This window comes from Miscanthus floridulus, chromosome 11 (genome assembly GCF_019320115.1).
Source record: "Miscanthus floridulus cultivar M001 chromosome 11, ASM1932011v1, whole genome shotgun sequence".
Taxonomy (NCBI): Eukaryota; Viridiplantae; Streptophyta; class Magnoliopsida; order Poales; family Poaceae; genus Miscanthus; species Miscanthus floridulus.
The window spans coordinates 81,176,586-81,191,108 of NC_089590.1; positions in this window are offsets into that span (position 1 = coordinate 81,176,586).

Below are 14,523 nucleotides of genomic sequence, written 5' to 3' on the forward strand. Positions count from 1 at the left end.
ACTTTTTTAAGGATGCAATTAAAAAACCGAGCCTGTCAATCACAGGTGCGTCGTAAATTAAATACTTGCATTGCAGGTAGTTTCATGCTCTCTTGGGCGAAGGTAACGAGTGTCATAAATTAATCAAAAACTAATCGTGTGTCCAACACTTTCACCGAGTAGTATATGTGACACTTTAGGTCTGTATGGATCGCATGAGCTAACCACCACCACCAGCTAAAAATTAGCTCTAGCTCATTCAAACAGGAGGATATATGGACCGTGTGCAGAGGATCCAAACATGCATGTGCTAACAACTACTAGTTGACTAATTTTTAGTTGGCTTAGTTTTAGCCACAACTAACAACTAGCTCTAGTGCATTCAAAAAGGCCCTTAATAGCTTTGGATACCTTATATTCAAAAAAAAAAAAAATCTTTGAATTCCTTAGACATGGTAGCTAGTTAATGCATTCTTAATACTAGCTAATATTTAGGGTCTGAAATTGATGTCTTAGATTTCTTGCTTATCTTCTAGAGTCTTCATGACAACTCCTAATCTTTTCCTTGAGATGTTTATCACTTGATCTTCATTGTCGCCTCGCCCAAGTACATCCTTGCATCCAAAGGACCAAAATTTTGTATACTAGCGCACAATATTAGTCCAATAGATCATGTTGTCACTCAGTCACCAAAATCATTTAACGACCCTGTTAGAGTGCGCAGCGGATCTGACCGAGCTCACCATACCCACGAGTCGATGCCCGCTCAGGCCTAGTCCACCGGAGTCCACAACATATTAAGGCCTTGTGCCTGATTCTACTCAAAAGACTAGTCTGATAGGTGAGGGTCGTCCTTGCCTTATATATATTTGTGCTCCCCCACCATCACTTTCCAATGCGGGACTAAACCTAACAATCTCTCCAGTCATACATCGGGCCCAATTCTTCACATCACACAACCCTGAGAGATCTTTGATAGAAGTTATCGAGGCCATGAAGCTCATTTTGAGTGTATCTCCGGGCCGGGATGATGGCATATTTTTGCTTTCGCTCATGCAGGTTACATCCACTTAGCAAGCAACCAAACGGGCTTCTTTCTCATAATATACACATAGGTCCACCGAGCCAGGATGAAGAGATACAGGCAACCAGACGCACCCTATCTGTACACTGAAACCAATATATGAAGAGACATGATAGGTATATGATGGGAGAGAAGACATGTGATTGGATAAAAATTATTTTTGAAGAAAAAATCATCCATCGGAAATATAGTTTATATGTGTAGTGTCTATTCTATTTGGCAAGTACAAAAACTATCTTGTAGTTTCTAGATTAGAACTGCCCTTAATTAGTGATCCCTAAACAATGAGGATGTAGTTAAAGGAGGGATAGAGAAGGACCAATCTAGAAGTTGATTTATTTTGAGATAACTTTTTCTCTAGAAGTTAATCTATTTTGAGACAGACAGAGTAATCTTAAGCACGTTGGTGCTCTTAACTTCTACTACACATAAAGGAGTATTTGTGTCTAATAGAGTACATTTAATGCATGTAGTTTTTTTTATGCCTGGCTAGATCTTTGGCATAGCATTATAGGCTTGTCTAGGATCACACTCCACTCAAGGTTTTTTTCTTTGCTCCAAATATTTCACCGGAGAAAGTGAGAAACACACCAGAAAACAGAATATGTGGAGCATTTTTTTTCTGTTCCACCAAAATGAGCGAAGAAACTTTCTGCTGCATGGAGTTGACTGCTCCAAAAAAAAAATGGTGAAGTTGGGGTGAGTTGGATCCAAACTGACCTTGTATTATTGTTGAGATCAACACATGCGCGCTGCTTCTCGATCTGGTTCTTGAACAAGTCTGGTCTTTATTTTAGACTGCCTCTTTGATCTTAAATTTCTAAATCCTGCTAGAAATATAATATTGCACTTGTCGAATGAACACCAGTTTTCCATGTCCACACTGAATTCGTAGTTAATTGGCATTATGTACGGAAGCACATACTTACTCAAGTGATGGATCGATCGACGGGCGAGTGAATTCCACACCACCAGCTCATGGATCGATCTGCCCGGCGGCATGGGCGCGCGCACCGCACAAGCACCAGCCTGCCGCGCTAGCTCGAGATCTCCGGCCGGCGAGCAAATGAGGTGTCGTCGTCGTTCTTTTGGCCGTCTTTTGACCGGTCCGTTGGGGCGCGTCGTGGTGGCCGATCGATCGGTCATCGGTGGAGATGCCCTAGCTAGATCTTGGGCAGCTAGCAGCTGCGTCTGAGTGCGACCAGTGGTGGTTCCAAGGACGGTGACTGGTGCCCAGTTGCGCTATTTTTAATCCGCGTGACAACTTTATTATTAGCTTTAACGAAAGCTAGCTTAGCGATCCGGCGCTCTAGGTAAGCAAAGCAAGCAAGGTATAGTAGCCCCAGCACCAGCAGGCTCAACGCCAATTGTTTAGTCGTCGTCGCTAATTGTGCGCGTCATGGTCCCTAATCCCAACAAGCACGTCGCCTTTTCGCCAATGGCGTGAGGATAAGCCCGAGAGCGAGGGCTACTAATGGCGTGATTAAACCTATAGCTAAATTATCCCTCGTCGAGTTCGCGACTGCTGAGACCAAAGCATGGCAGCTGGTTGTATGCATGCGCAGGAGCGAGCGAGGAAGAAGACAGACGCCGCCGCACTGACACTGCCGCCACCCCCACCAGGAGGCGAGAGGCCAGTTTGGTAAAGCTAGCTCATGTCGGGGACGACGCTGGCGAGCGCGTTCATATGGAATTAGCGATGCATGCAATAATTCTGCATTTTCTGCAGCAATAGCAGGGTTAAATTCTGCTGATTCACACGTCAATCAAGCGCAGGTCATATAATTTGGTTTCGTGCCACTAGCTAGTCTGTGTGCATTGGTTGGCATCACTACCGGATACAGTGGCATTGGGCAAAGCCCCAAAAACACTCGGCAAAGCGTTTGTCGAGTGTTACACTCAGCAAAGCGTTTGTCGAGTGTTACACTCGGCAAATGACACTCGGCGTAGGTTTTAATGGCAAAGAGCTGTTTGCTGAATGTCAATCGTCGGGCACTCGGCAAAGACTATGCCGAGTCAAAAAAAAAACACTCGGCAAACATTTTTTTTTAAAAAAAAACAAGTCGCGCGTCATGGTCCCTAATCCCAACAAGCACGTCGCCTTTTCGCCAATGGCGTGAGGATAAGCCCGAGAGCGAGGGCTACTAATGGCGTGATTAAACCTATAGCTAAATCCCTCGTCGAGTCCGCGACTGCTGAGACCAAAGCATGGCAGCTGGTTGTATGCATGCGCAGGAGCGAGCGACGAAGAAGACAGACGCCGCCACTGACACTGCCGCCACCCCCACCAGGAAGCGAGAGGCCAGTTTGGTAAAGCTAGCTCATGTCGGGGACGACGGTGGCGAGCGCGTTCATATGGAATTAGCGATGCATGCAATTCTGCATTTTCTGCAGCAATAGCAGGGTTAAATTCTGCTGATTCACATGTCAATCAAGCGCAGGTCATATAATTTGGTTCCGTGCCACTAGCTAGTCTGTGTGTATTGGTTGGCATCACTACCGGATACAGGGGCACTAGGCAAAGCCCCAAAAATACTCGACAAAGCGTTTGCCGGATGTTATACTTGACAAATGACACTCGACGTAGGTTTTAACGGCAAAGAGCTGTTTGCCAAATGTCAATCGTCGGGCACTCTGGCAAAGACTATATCCGAGTCCCAAAAAACACTCGGCAAACATTTTTCAGGAAAAAAAATAAGTCGCCGGCGGCACCACCACCACAGCCGCCGGCCGCCGGCCACCACCACCACCACAGCCGCTGGCCACCACCACCAAAGCCGTCGCCGCCACCACCACGCCCCGCCGCCGGCCACCACCACCACCACCACCAAAGCCGCCGCAGCCACCACCACACCACACCGCCCGCCGGCCGGATCCGGGAGAGGGAGGGCCGGATCCGACCAGGAGAAGAAGAAGGGGAGGGGCCGCCGCCATGGAGCCCGCTGCTGCCGCGTTGCTCGTCGTGGAGCCTGCCACCGGAGGGCTCCTAACCGTCAGATCCACGGATCCACCGTCACCGGGATCCAACCCACCGGATCCGCCGCCGGAGGACACCTCTCCGCCGGATCCACGATGCCACCCGCTGGTGGAGCCATGGAGGGAGGGGAGGAGGGCGGATCTGCACCGCCACCTGCTGCTGCTGTTGCTCCACATTGCCTGGAGGGGCCGAGCTGCCCTGCGCCATAGACGGGAGGGGCTGGGCTGCCTCGCGCGTGGCCGTGAAGGGCCCCCGGAGGGAGGGGAGCGGCGCGGCGGCGCCGGAGAGAGGGCGCGGGTGGGCGGATCTGAGGAGGAGGGGAGGGAGGGGAGGGGGACGCCGGAGAGAGAGGGGAGGGGCGCGCCGGCACCGGAAATGGAGGAGGGGAGGGAGGGAGGGGGCGGCCGCGGGGGAAGAAGAAGGGGGAGGGGAGGGGCGCCCGCGGGAAGAAGAAGGGGGAGGGGAGGGGCGCCGTCGGGGGAAGAAGAATGGGGAGGGGAGGGGCGCCCGCGGGAAGAAGAAGGGGACGGGAGGGGTGTCGTCGGGGGAAGAAGAATAGGGAGGGGAGGGACGCCCGCGGGAAGAAGAAGGGGGAGGGGAGGGGCGCCCACGGGAAATTAAGTAGGATTTTGTCCTTTGCCAGAGTGTCCTAGATCTGGGCACTCCGTAAAGTTTTTTTTTTCATTTTTTTTCTTCTCCTTCTTTTCCAGAAAAAAGATTTTATTTCTTTGCCGAGTGAAAAAAAGAAAACACTCGGCAAACCTCCTCTTTGCCGAGTGTTTTTCTTTTACCGAGGGTTTTTAGCGCAGCACTCGGCAAATAACTTATTCACCGAGTGTCCGAGAAAAAACACTCGGCAAACATAAAAACACTTGACAAATTTGACGTTTCTGGTAGTGCATGTCGCAGTTTTCCGGCCACACAAGCTGAAAGCAACACCGGGAAAGTCCAACCTCCGGGATGGCTGGTAGCCCCTGCCCATGCTCGTTCGTGATTTCGGATATGTCACCGAGAAATGCTGTCGGCTAGCCAGCTTCATCCCTAGGCGGCTTGCAGGTTAATTTCTTCTCCCTTTTCTTTTATCGAGTACTACATCAGCTTGGAGACACCCACACCACGCGCAACAACGCCCACACACATCCATGTGTTGTCCACCTAGGACACCCAACTTGCTAACTCATAAGATTTTTTTTTTAAAAGATGAAAATGGAGTAACCACAACATGCTAGTATAGACAAAAAAAACATGTGAACATAAACACATGAATAAATTGTAGAAAAGTATGTGAATTTAGCATTTCAGGAGAGTTACCTTATCATTCTCTCTCCTTTTTACGGAATAAAATGTTCTATAAGCTAAGCTAGTTGTTTTAACACTGTTGAAGTTGCCCTTATACCAAAAAAAAATGTGAGAAAATAATTGATCGTGTAGTGTGTATAGTATCATATTATAAATGCCAAAATTAGTAATATCTAGAGAGCACGACGCATCACGAACAATGCACACTTGTATATATTGATATAGATTATTTTATCTTAAACATATGCGTACTCTTGGCTAAGTTGAGCTATATATGTGGCTTATTAGCTTAAACAACATTGTTGTGTGTGATAGACAAAACAATTGTATTCTGCTCCCTGTTTCAAATTATAGGTCGGTTCGGCTTTTCTGGCTATATTTTTTTACTACAATATACCTCTAAAAATATCGTATATCTAGGTCGTATATAATTAAAATAAATTTATACACCTACAAAGCTAAAACGACCTATAATTTAGGGCGGAAAGACTATTATGTGCAGGTTCTATCCAAACCACACACTAGATAAAGTTTTAGCTACTGGTGTAGATATAGAAGGAGGAGATTAAGACCATGTGTGTGGAACGTATGGTGCTTTGGAAGTCGATCACCACAATAGAGGTCTTTGTTAATTATGGTTGGATATAGCTTGTGTTTTGGCAGCTGATTATGCTAAAGGCGGACATTCTTTTTAAGGTCTTTTTGTTGAGAACAATTAAATTTAACCGAACCTTCCCCGCCATCTGTGCACCTATGGAAATAAGTATCATCCATATGCATTCTTGGATGTAGAGGATGGGGATATGTTTAATTCCATCTTCTAAAATATGTGTCCCTGCCTTCTTAATTATATATGAGATGTACGTCCTTTCCTACTGATATATACTCTATTTATAGATGCCCAAAGGATTGGAAGATTCTGTTGTTCAATCCTCCATGATGAGGATACTACTACATACTTAATATAGTGTCACCAAGAAATTAATAAGTTAATTAAAGGAATAGAAAATTCTACACTAACTCTCATGTTGGTACTAAAAGTAACTTCTAATTCTAGTTTATCTCTCTTTGCCGGTTCTTTCTACTGGCTTTAGTTGCTGTTACACGTAACTAGTGCAAACAATTCGGCCACATGACCTAACATATAGTTTATGTTTATTAATTCCTTGAATTAGCAGCAAGCACCATGTGTTGATGTTTATAAAAACACCTCAAAATCTAGCTCCAATTCAAGTCAAATACTAGATTATTGCCACAAAAGTTCATATAACCACGGATAACATTAGATATGAGAAGGGGTTACCCGTCAAGCAAACTGCATAGAGTTACAGCCTTATGTTTCCTTTTTAATTATATATATTATGTGTCGCTGGTGATACTATCTAATGAGTACACGAGCACCTTGTTTAATTTATGTATACTATGTGTGCACAGAAGTCTAGACAAATCAACTATATTATCTGACTAGGAAACATATGGAAAGTTGGTTATCCTTAGACGCTTTTGTACTAGGCAGTACATTGTATTAAATGGTGAACAGCAAAAGATCATTTTGTAGGTTACTAGTACTTAAAAAAATGTGGTAAGTACTACTTGATTACAGCCCAACAACATCAACATCATTTGTTGTGTCAATCTTTATTTTCTGGTCAATGTGCAAGCCACTTTTTTTTATCACCCACCTCACTCTGAATAATGTACATATATGAGGGTAAAAGTGCAACTTGCATAAAAGTTCATACATATGAACTCAACATATGTTTGCTAACATGCATTGGGTAAGAGTTTCCTGTGAAAGTAGTACAAAGTCATATTATATGGTATAATAATCAAAAGAAGCCAATATACACAGATACACTTCACTAGTAATATATATGCATGTGAACCGGCCAACAAATATATCTATGATAATAACTGTTAAGTGAAGTACTTAAAAGGCTTATTATAATTTGTTTTTGTTTCGATGAATCTTTTAGACTTCCAGAATCACTAATATTTACTCATTGAATCTTTTTTATGATATTTTTTATCAAACATACATAAGCATCACTGATTTCTAATAATTAAGCCTTTTGTGTACTAAGGATTAATGTATACAATATGTGAATCATTCTTTGAGTACAACTAGCTAGTGTACAACTCAAGATCCAACAAGTAAATCCACCTAGATGAAAACCTCATAAATGCAAGAACGGTATAGATTTACCATTGTATTTATTTGTGAGTTGTATAAGAAATTATTATATATATGCAAAGCATTTGCGCCATGTAACGCAGTGGCCATAGATGTCCATTAATTTGAGATTTACATGTACGACATTCTAATTAAATGATAAGTAAATTGGAATGGACGTACTGTAGTTGTTCAATATCGATGAAGGCGACAAAACATGCCCCTAAGGACAGTCTCAATGGGGATTTCATAGAGTTTTATGGGCATTAAATATGCTGACATGGCACTGTCTTGATGAAGAGAGAGAAGATAAAAGTTTCATAGGAGTAGAGAGAGTTTCATGGGGATGAAACTCTTCTGCACTGTTTTCAAAATATGGGTGTGTTGAAAACTGAGAGATGAAACCTCCACTAAGACCGGCCTAATCAGCATGCGCAATAAGCATCACAAAGTGACAACTGACGACGCCAAATGAGAGCTCGCGCACATGTACGCACAACAGACGGTCGGTTTATAGTTTATTAGGCATTTGGGACAACCGAAAATTAAAGAAGAGGGAAAGATTCTGCATAGACTTTGTTTGCCCGGAGGCGCATCATCTAATCATGTAACCATTTGAAGCTAGCTAGCTTCTCCTCCCCACACACACTATTATCAAAAGCCAATGAGCGATTAGCTCGCGATTATTTTAGGGTTCAATGGCATCTTTGCCAAGGTGGATGGAACCTGTAGCTAAATGGCCACTAAAGATAAGCACTACACCTATTATTAAGACCTATATTGTACGCATAGTAGCAATGGATGACCTTTGATAAAGTGACAACATTGGACCAGTGTTTTCCTAAACGCTAAACGGTAAACAGTCGGTCACCTACCGTTTAGCCATTATTCGGGCAAAACGTCCCATTAAATGGGCTAAACGGTCAATTAAACAGGGTAAACGGGTGATTAAACGAAAACGGCGCACCACTGTGTATCGTTTACACGGTGTGTGTCGACGAAATATGGTCGGCAGTCTACCTAGGGGTATGCCCAAGGTAGTAGATTATCGGCAGACAGATGCGCAAGCCCCAAACAAGACGGTGACGCAAGACAGACACGAGGTTTTATCCAGGTTCGGCCGCCAATAAGGCGTAATACCTACGTCCTGCGTCTGATTTGTATTGCTGTATGTCAATGAGAGATGTTTTTTAGAGGGGTCCCCTGCCCGCCTTATATAGTCCGGGGGGCAGGGTTACAGATCTGGAAACTAATCCTAGTCAGTTACAATTGCCATATGTGGCCAGATAAGGATTCCTATTCTAACCGACCAGGATCCTGCTTGGTCGCCAAATCCATCTTGATTCCTTGTGCGGGACTCCGATCAGGTTGACTGAGCCGCACGTCGTATTTCGCGTGGACTGAACCCATCGATCCGGGCCAGCCCAAGCTTAGCCGTAAGGGTATAGGGGTTAATACCCCCACAGCTAGTCCCCGAGCATCATGTATTATGCTGCGACACGCCATTTTAACCTTCTCCGACAAGCGAGGCTTGAATCCTTGACGCCTCCGACCACCGTCATCACCGGAGAAGTAGGTTGTCCGAAGAATGTATGGTGCTCTTAAGAAAAAAGAAAAAGATTTCTGTCCTGAGAAGTGTGCCCACTTGTATTTCTGAAAAGAAATGTAAGTGGTCTTGATTCATAGCGCCCTTGAATATCAGAAGCGTAGGGGTCGAAAAACAAACACATTCACCGCAAGGTGAAGTGTGCCCACTTAGTCCCCGAGCCTGGTAGTAGGTGACGTAGGCACGTGGTGCCAGGGTCTAAAAAGAATTCCCAGTTAAGTTGAGAACCCAGTCGTCGTACAGGCGATACGAGATGCACCGGCAGGTGCATCGTACCGATGTAGTCCCCGAGCTTGCTGGAAGGCGAGGTATGAGCCTTGTAGCAAGGTCTAAAGAAATGTCCCTTAACTGTATGTGAGTACAAATCACATGTAGCCAAGGAAAAACACTATTCAAGCAATGGTCGGGGCAGTCCCCGAGCATATTAATAATCCTTATAATCATTCAAAGCACAAACACATTCACCGCAAGGTGAAGTGTGCCCACTTAGTCCCCGAGCCTGGTAGTAGGTGACTCAGGCACGTGGTGCCAGGGTCTAAAAAAGAAATTCAGCTGAAGTTAAGAATCCAATCATCGTACAGGCGATACGAGATGCACCGGCAGGTGCATCGTACCGATGTAGTCCCCGAGCTTGCTGGAAGGCGAGGTATGAGCCTTGTAGCAAGGTCCAAATAAATGTCTTTCAACTGTATGTGAGTATAAATCACATGTAGCCGAAGAGAGCAAAACTCCAAAAAGTGGTCGGGAGGGTCCCCGAGCATAGCGGTGGTCATAGCAGTTCCTGAATATAGTAATGGTCGGAGCAGTCCCCGGGCACAACCGTGGTCGGAGCAACCTTCGAGCAAAAAGGTGGTCTGGACAGTACCCGAGCACCGTAGTGGTCTGGGCAGTCCCCGAGCACCGTAGTGGTCTGGGCAGTCCCCGAGCACCGTAGTGGTCTGGGCAAATCCACGATCGCGTGCACTGCTTGTACTATTATTTGGTGTATTTATTTCTCTCTACTCTCTGCCAAGTCTAGTCTGTCCAGTCTGACACGTCTGGTAAAAAAAAGCAAATAGGTATAGTACGTCATTCTGTCTTCTTATTGTTTTCTGGCAAACAGTCGGTTGACACCTGTATTGAGGTGTGTCAGTGTGGGCCCTCTTACACCATTAACGAAGAGGCGCGTACACTGTTAACGAAGGAGCGCGTTTATTGGCGCAGATTTCGGGGTTGTGTGAACAACCGTCTGCGGCGCGTGCGCACGACTCCCAATATTCTCGGGCGAACGAAACGACGGTGCCCTTTTGATTTATATAATGTAGGTCTGGTAAGTTACCCTCACCATTCCCCATTGTCATCCGCCGCCGCAACCTTCTTCTTCCTCCGGCCAAACCCTATTCCCCAAAAATCAGCACCAATCCCCTCGGTCTCCCGCATCCACCCACTTAGTAAGGACGAACTAATGGCGAAGAGAGACGCCCAGAAGAAAGGAGGGGTCATGGCGAAGGAATGGTGGAAGTCGCGGAGCAACGAGCAAACCATCGAGGACCTCGTCGCCATGGGAGTGCTCCACAACAAGGCACTTGCGGGATGGCGTGCACCCGAAGGAGAAAGCTTCCCCGATCCACAACCAGGTGAAATTGTGGTCTTTGAAGATTTTTTCAAACGGGGTTTTGGGATTCCAGTGCACCCTTTCCTTCAGGGGCTCTGCTTGTACTACGAGATTGGGATTTGCAATCTGCATCCCAACTCGATTCTTCTCGTCTCTACCTTTATCCATCTCTGCGAGGCGTATGGTGGCTTCCAGCCCCATTTCGACCTCTTTCGCCACCTATTTTGCCTTCGGAAAAAGGGAAGCGGAGGCTCGAAGATCGCCGGAGGCGTCTACCTGAACCTGCGGGACGGCATGAAGGCTCAATACCTGCACTGCCCCTGGAACACCTCATTGGACGAGTGGTACAAGAAGTGGTTCTACATCCGTGAAGAGCCGAACACCATCACTCTGTGCGATGTGGGACTGGTTCCAGAGAAGAAAAGCAGCTGGTCGGAGAAAACCCGACAACTTGGAGCAGATCGCCGAACTACTCGGGTTGATTCCGTGGGGAAGGCTTGACGGCCCGAGCGTTGTCGGCAACTTCATCAGCCGTAGAATTCAGCCATGCCAGAAAAGGATTCACCCCGGCTTCGAGTACCAAGGAGGCGCTGATCCAACGAGGACCAGAAAGGAGCCGCTCGACAAGCTGGAGATCAAGGCCAGGATTGGAGAGCTATTCAACCTGGCCGATCCCAATTATGTTGCATTGAACGCCATTGAACACGCCTTCAAGCTGGCTCGTCCTCCCCCAAAGGTAAATGACGCCTCCTTTTAACTGTAAAGTCATGTTGCATCAAGAAAATAACTGTCTTTTCCTTCATTTTGTGTCTCAGTATAATGGCCGTGACCGGGCAGGAGTGTTTGTGTCGCCTCCCCCCGGTGTAGAGTGGCCGCAAGTTACTGTACCAACCGCCCAGACCAGCGCCAGGACCGACGGCGTTCACTGGGCGGTACTCGAGACCGTTGAGGACGCCTCGACCAGAGCCGCCGGCAAGCGTCCGGCTGCCGGCAAACGACGCCAAGCCATCATCTCCCAGTCGGACGACGAAGCAGAGGATGCGGACATCTTCCGGCTCGTCCCCCAAAAGAGGAGAAGGCAGGTGGGGCCGTCAGAGCAGGGTGGCTCCTCTGTGCCAGCAGTGGTCACGGCACCGACCACGGCAACACAGAGCACAGACGAAGGGAACATGCCGCATCATCCTCCGACGCCCGTACCGGAGATTGAACAAGTCCCGGTGGAAACTGCCGAGCAAGCAGAGCAGGGGCGGTCGAGGAGACGTTCCTTCGCCACATCCTTCCGCAAGTCAAAACTGTAAGTGTATATATTTTTGATGTAAGCGTTTCATTTTGCATTGGATGCTATTGTCTTATGAATTTGTCTCTGAATGTATTAGATCGGCGTCCACCGAAGGCCCCGACCAGCTAGCTGGGTGCGGGACGTCCTCTCCAAAGATGGCGGGACAAACTGCTCAGCAACAAGCCGTGGAGGAGCCCATGGCAGGGACTCTGCCTGGGCCTCAGCAGGCGTACGACCAGACGCCAGTCCCCGAGCAGAATACAAGTGCTCCGAGCACAAACCCTGATGAGGCGGATACCACAGCACCACAGGAGCTGGACCTAGCCGAGGGGCAGCAGCCAGAAGTTGCCCAGAACAAGGGTGCCGACGCGACGGCTCGTGGGAAAGCCCTGATGGTCGTGGAGTCTGCGAACTCTGGACCACTGCCGCCTCCCGAACAGGAGGCTGAAGAGGATGAAGTGGAAGAAGTCCTGGGCCGTCCCCAAGATAGACGACAACATGTGTATGTGTCGCGCTATCGGAACGACGAATGGGTCATGCACGAGGAGATCCCAGAGGCCGAGGAAACCTTAAGAGTTGAGCGAGCAGCCAAACGCCTGGTGACTGAAGTCCAGGTATATTTGGCTTTAGTCCTTAAACCTGTTGTGTAGTCAAGCTGTCTGACATAGCTTGTCTGTATGCAGGACGTGATGAAAACTGCGAGGTACCGAAAAAGGTGCTTCGACCAGATAGAAGTAGTCATGAAGACCAATAAGGAGCTGACGGCTGAAGTTGAACGCCTACGGCGCCAACTTGAAGCCACCGACCAGGAGAGGACAAACCAAGAAGCACAGAACCAAAACCTGGTCGGCCAGCTAAAAAACAAAGAGCAGGAGAAAACATGTAAGTGTTCACCGTATCATAGCAAGTACTGGACTTGTGTTTTTTGTTCCTGACAGCAATAGCTGTAATGCAGGTTTAGAAGCTGAAGTGACCCGCCTCCAGGGGGAGAACAGCCGCGCGCTTGCAGAATGTGGTCGCCTGAAGGAGGACAACGAGAAATTGGCACGCCGCCAGTCGGAACTCCAAGACCACACTAACAGAATGAAGGACGACCTGAAAAGTAAGCGCTCCAGACCGCCTTGCTCATTCAACTGCCCACATTGCCTTGTCGTGTCATCACTTTTGATGTCTTGTAATGTTTTCAGTTTTGAAAGTCAATGCCAAGAGGCACCTTGAGGCCGTGATCAAGGAGCGTGACGACTGGAAAGCACAATGCCTTAAGGCCGTCGAGGAACGGGATACGTGGAGCAAGCGGTGCCAAGAAATGGCAACTGGCATTGTGCCCGTCCTCGACCTCATCGACCCGGCACTCACAGAGGAAGAGCTAAGGACGCCTCAGCTCGGACTGGTCGAGAGATGCAAGCAAGCATGGGGATGGTTCCAAGACTTCGTGAAGGAGGCAGGTGAGTACACGGGTGCCCATGTGCTAAGCATGGTGCGTGCTCACTACCCCCTGATCGATCTCAAACGCTTGGAGGCTGGGTACCCGAAGGAGATAGACCCAGACAAGGCTGAAGAGCTTCGGACGGCCCAGCTGGACTTGTCGTCAAGGATAATTGGCGATATTAACCTGTGCGGAGGTGGGACAGCACCTGTGCAGGGTATGCCATCGACAAGTCAGCTGGAAATGCCATCACCTTCAAGCCAACCAACGAAGCCTGCGGTCTCGACCAGTCAGGCACCGGCGGGGCCATCCCCTTCAGCTTGACTAGCTCTAGAGTCCCCGAGAATCGAGTAGGGTATGTAATAGGCTTAGAGCTGTAGAAGGAGGACATAGTTGTGTTATTGTAAACTTGAGCCTTTTCAGGCAAGCTTGTAATAACGTAACTGTATATCATTATAAGCTTATTTGTTTTATACAAAACGCACTTTAAGCTTGAAATTTTTTGCTGGTGTAACTAAGTGGGAACGTGTTAACGTTCTGTTTAGTTGTACCGTTTTGCTCGACACGTCATCCTGATTAGTTTGTGCGGCCCTAGTCTGGCATGTGGTCGGAGTATGAGGTACGATGACCTGTGCATACGTGGACGCAGACAAGTCGAACCAGGGGGGACCTGCCGATCACCCGCAACGTAGAGAGCAGATCCCGTGCACGTGTTGGGAGGAACCGGAGACAGGGCCTGCTCCGGAAACCGTAGAAGGAGTGGTGGTCGGCTTGTACTGGCTTAGGTTAGAATAGCCATAAAATTCGGAGTGACACATTAGAGTGGTCGGAGAAATCATAGTTGCTTTAGTAAAGTAAATCGAAAAATACAAGTAGAGTACATATCTCAGTAGTTAAGCATAGAAACGTCTAAGCTTGTCGATGTGCCATGAGTTTGGTACGTCCGTGCCGTCCAGGTGGGCTAACCTGTAAGACGTTGGACGTGTGACTTCCTTGATCATGAAGGGTCCCTCCCATGGGGTTGCGAGTTTGTGGACGCCAGCCTGGTTCGTCTTCCACTTCAGTACTAAGTCCCCGACCACGAAGAAACGCTCTTTGACATTCTT